This window comes from Arachis ipaensis, chromosome B3, assembly GCF_059453495.1.
Source record: "Arachis ipaensis isolate K30076 ecotype BB chromosome B3, ASM5945349v1, whole genome shotgun sequence".
Lineage (NCBI taxonomy): Eukaryota > Viridiplantae > Streptophyta > Magnoliopsida > Fabales > Fabaceae > Arachis > Arachis ipaensis.
In genome coordinates, this window is record NC_142438.1 from 78,121,758 (window position 1) to 78,126,843 (window position 5,086).

Genomic DNA, 5,086 nt, shown 5'->3' on the forward strand with positions numbered 1-5,086 from the left:
GCTTTAGGTGCCATAAATGGTTATGAAAAAACAAAAAGTAACGCTTTTACCACACCAAACTTAGAAGGTTTGCTCATCCTTGAGCAAAAGAATAAAGAAGAGATTAGAAGAAGAAGAAATAGAGGAGATGGAGGGGGCTTAGTGTTTCGGCCAAGGGGGAGAAGTAGTGTGTATGTTGTGTAAAAATGAAGGAGTGAAGATGGGTTTATATAGGAGTGGAGAGGGGGGTATGGTTTGGCCATTATGGGTGGGTTTGGGTGGGAAAGTGGTTTGAATTTGAATGGTGAGGTAGGTGGGGTTTTATGAAGGATGGATGTGAGTGGTGAAGAGAATGGTGGGATTTGATAGGTAAGGAGTTTTTGGGGAAGAGGTATTGAGGTGATTGGTGAATGGGTGAAGAAGAGAGAGAAAGGTGGGGTAGGTGGGGATCCTGTGGGGTTCACAGATCCTGAGGTGTCAAGGATATCTCATCCCTGCACCAAGTGGCGTGCAAAAATGCCCCTTTCTGCCAATCTTGGCGTTAAACGCCAGGCTGCTGCCCATTTCTGGCGTTTAACGCCAGCTTCTTGCCCATTCCTGGCGTTAAACGCCAGTCTGGTGCCCATTTCTGGTGTTAAACGCCCAGAATGGTGCCAGACTGGGCGTTTAATGCCCATTTTGCTACCCTTACTGGCGTTTAAACGCCAGTAAGTTTCTCCTCCAGGATGTTCTGTTTTTAATTCTGTTTTTCATTCTGTTTTTGCTTTTTCAATTGTTTTTGTGACTTCACATGATCATCAACCTATAGAAAACATAAAATAACAAAAGAAAATAGAAATTTAACATAGATAAGTAAAAATTGGGTTGCCTCCCAACAGGAGCTTCTTTAGTGTCAATAGCTTGACAGTGGGCTCTCATGGAGCCTCACAAAAGTTCAGAGCAATGTTGGAACCTCCCAACACCAAACTTAGAGTTTGAATGTGGGGGTTCAACACCAAACTTAAAGTTTGGTTGTGGCCTCCCAACACCAAACTTAGAGTTTGATTGTGGGGGCTCTGTTTGACTCTGTATTGAGAGAAGCTCTTCATGCTTCCTCTCCATGGTTACAGAGGGATATCCTTGAGCTTTAAACACAAGGGAGTCTTCATTCACTTGTATGATCAATTCTCCTCTATCAACATCAATCACAGCTTTTGCTGTGGCTAGAAAGGGTCTGCCAAGGATGATGGATTAATCCATACACTTCCCAGTCTCTAGGATTATAAAGTCAGTAGGGATGTAGTGGCCTTCAACCTTTATCAAGACATCCTCTACAAGTCCATAAGCCTGTTTCTTTGAATTGTCTGTCATCTCCAGTGAGATTCTTGCAGCTTGTACCTCAATGATCCCTAGCTTTTCCATTACAGAGAGAGGCATGAGGTTTATACTTGACCCTAGGTCACACAAAGCCTTCTCAAAGGTCATGGTGCCTATGGTACAAGGTATTGAGAACTTTCCAGGATCTTGTCTCTTCAGAGGTAATTTCTGCCTAGTCGAGTCATCCAGTTCTTTGATGAGCTATGGAGGTTCATCCTCCCAAGTCTCATTACCAAATAACTTGGCATTAAGCTTCATGATTGCTCCAAGGTACTTAGCAACTTTCTCTTCAGTAACATCTTCATCCTCTTCAGAAGAATACTCATCAGAGCTCATGAATGGCAGAAGTAAATTCAATGGAATCTCTATGGTCTCTGTGTGAGCCTCAGATTCCCATGGTTCCTCATCAGGGGACTCCATGGAGGCCAGTGGACGTCCATTGAGGTCTTCCTTAGTGGAGATCACTGCCTCTTCCTCCTCTCCAGGTTCGGCCGTGTGGGTTGTGGTTATGGCCTTGCACTCTCTTTTTGGATTCTCTTCTGTATTGCTTGGGAGAGTACTAGGAGGGAGTTCAGTAATTTTCTTACTCAGCTGATCCACTTGTGCCTCCAAATTTCTAATGGAGGACCTTGTTTCAGTCATGAAACTTTGAGTGGTTTTGATTAGATCAGAGCCAATGGTTGCTAAGTCAGAGTGGCTCTGCCTAGAATTCTCTGTCTGTTGCTGAGAAGATGATGGAAAAGGCTTGCTATTGCTAAACCTGTTTCTTCCACCATTATTGTTGTTGAAACCTTGTTGAAGTCTCTGTTGATCCTTCCATGAGAGATTTGGATGATTTCTCCATGAAGGATTATAGGTGTTTTCATAGGATTCTCCTATGTAATTCACCTCTTCCATTGCTGGGTTCTTAGGATCATAAGCTTCTTCTTCAGAGGAAGCTTCCTTAGTACTGCATGTTGCTGCTTGCATTCCAGACAGACTCTGAGAAATCATATTGACTTGTTGAGTCAATATCTTATTCTGAGCCAATATGGCATTCAGAGTATCAATCTCAAGAACTCATTTCTTTTGAGTTGTCCCACTATTCACAGGATTCCTTTCAGAAGTGTACATGAATTGGTTATTTACAACCATTTCAATGAGTTCCTGAGCTTTTGCAGGCATCTTCTTCAGATGAAGAGATCCTCCAGCAGAGCTATCCAGGGACATCTTGGATAGTTCAGACAGACCACCATAGAATATACCTATGATACTCCATTCTGAAAGCATGTCGGAAGGACACCTTCTGAACAATTGCTTGTATCTTTCCCAAGCTTCATAGAGGGATTCACCTTCCTTCTGTCTGAAGGTTTAGACTTTCACTCTAAGCTTGCTCAATTTTTGAGGTGGAAAGAACTTTGCCAAGAAGGCATTAACTAGCTTTTCCCAAGAGTTCAGGCTTTCCTTAGGTTGTGAGTCCAACCATGTCCTAGCTCTGTCTCTTACAGCAAAAGGGAAGAGCATAAGTCTGTAAACTTCAGGGTCAACCCCATTGGTCTTGATAGTATCACAGATTTACAAGAATTCAACTAAGAACTGATGAGAATCTTCCAATGGAAGTCCATGAAACTTGCAATTCTGTTGCATTAGAGAAACTAATTGAGGCTTAAGCTCAAAGTTGTTTACTCCAATGGCAGGGATTGAGATGCTTCTCCCATAGAAGTCGGGAGTAGGTGCTGTAAAGTCACCAAGCACCTTCCTTGCATTGTTGGCATTGTTGTTTTCAGCTGCTATTATTTCTTCTTCTTTGAAGAGCTCTGTTAGGCCCTCTAGAGAGAATTGTGCTTTAGCTTCTCTTAGCTTTCTCTTCAAGGTCCTTTCAGGTTCAGGATCAGCTTGAACAAGTATGCCTTTATCTTTGCTCCTGCTCATATGAAAGAGAAGAGAACAAGAAAGTAGGAAATCCTCTATGTCACAGTATAGAGATTCCTTGAGGTGTCAGAGGAAATGAAGAATAGAAGGAGGAGGTAGATAGAAGAGAATTCGAACTTATCAAGAGGGATAGAGTTCAAATTGCACCTTAAGGAGGAGTGTTAGTCCCTTAAATAGAAAGATGTGAGAAGGGGGAAGAATTTTCGAAAATAAATTAAAAAGATTTTGAAATAATAAAAAAGAAATTTGAAAATTTGATTGAGATTTTCGAAAATTAAGATTGGGAAAGAAATTAAGTAATTTTTGAAAAAAATTTTGAAATTAGAAATCAAAAAGATATGATTGAGAGTTAATTTTGAAAAAGATGTGATTGAAAAGATATGATTGAGAAGATATGGTTGAAAATCAAATTAAAAAGAGAAAGTTTTAAAATTAAAGTTGATTACTTGACTATCAAGAAATTAAAAGATATGATTCTTAAAATTTAAAATTTGATCCTTTCTTAATAGGCAAGTAACAACTTGAAAATTTTGAAGTAAATCATTAATAGTAGCAAAGATTTTTGAAAATAATAAAAAAATGGAAAGAAATTGATTTTGAAGAGATATGATTGAAAAGATATGATTTGAAAAAGATTTGATTTTGAAAAATTATGAAAATTTGAAAAAGATTTTAATTAAAAACAAAATCTTCCCTCTAGTGTCCTTCTAGCGTTAAACGCCCAGAATGGCATCCATTCTGGCGTTTAACGCCCAAAATCCTACCTTTTTGGGCGTTAAACGCCCAGCCAGGTACCCTGGCTGGCGTTTAAACGCCAGTTTTCCTTCTTCATTGGGCGTTTTGAACGCCTAGCTTTTTCTGTTTGATTCCTCTGCTGAATGTTCTGAATCTTCAATTCTCTGTATTATTGACTTGAAAAGACATAGTTTTGAAATTTTTTTTGAATTTTTCAATGATGAGAAACAATAAAAATACAACTAATCTTAGGAAACTCAAATCAAACAAACAATGCATGCAGGACACCAACTTAAAAATTTTCATATAAGAGACACTAACAAATTGAGAATGCATATGAGAAACAATAAAACACACAAAACAAGAGAATTTAAAGATCAGAGCAATGAAATCATTAAGAACAACTTGAAGATCAATGAAGAACAATATGCATATATTCGAAAAATGCAAGAAGAAGAAAGTCATGCAATTGACACCATACTTAAAAATTGATACTAGACTCAAACAAGAAACATAAAATATTTTTGATTTTTATGGTTTTATAAAATTTTTTGCGATTTTTTGAAAATCATATGGAAAAGAGAATAAAGAGATTCAAAACTTTTAATAAGAATTCCAGGAATCATGCAATGTTAGTCTAAAGCTTCAGTCTAAAAATATTAGACACGGTTAGCCAAGCTTCAGCAGAACATTACATTCAACAGCTAAATTGATGAGAATCAATCAGCTTTTGTGATGATAAGAATATCACCTTGAAACTCTAGAATTCATTCTTAAAAATTCTGAAAAATAAAAAGAAAAGTACCTAATCTAAGCAACAAGATGAACCGTCAGTTGTCCAAACTCGAACAATCCCCGGCAACGACGCCAAAAACTTGGTGCACAAAATTGTGATCATCAACAATGGTGCCAAAGACTTGGAGCTCTCAAACGTGAATCACACATTGTCACAATTCCGCACAACTAACCAGCAAGTGCACTGGGTCGTCCAAGTAATACCTTACATGAGTAAGGGTCGATCCCACGGAGACTGTCGGCTTGAAGCAAGCTATGGTCATCTTGTAAATCTCAGTCAGGCAGATTCAAATGGTTATGGAGGATTGAT

The 5,086-nt window shown here is 38.6% G+C and overlaps 1 non-coding gene across 1 annotated transcript; it reads left to right on the plus strand.

Annotated features, from left to right (window-relative positions):
• The first annotated feature begins 2,598 nt into the window (after positions 1-2,598).
• LOC148571198 (small nucleolar RNA R71) lies at positions 2,599-2,706 on the plus strand. The gene has a single exon (XR_015908404.1). It is a non-coding gene; the product is annotated as a small nucleolar RNA R71 (small nucleolar RNA).
• The last annotated feature ends 2,380 nt before the right edge of the window (positions 2,707-5,086 follow it).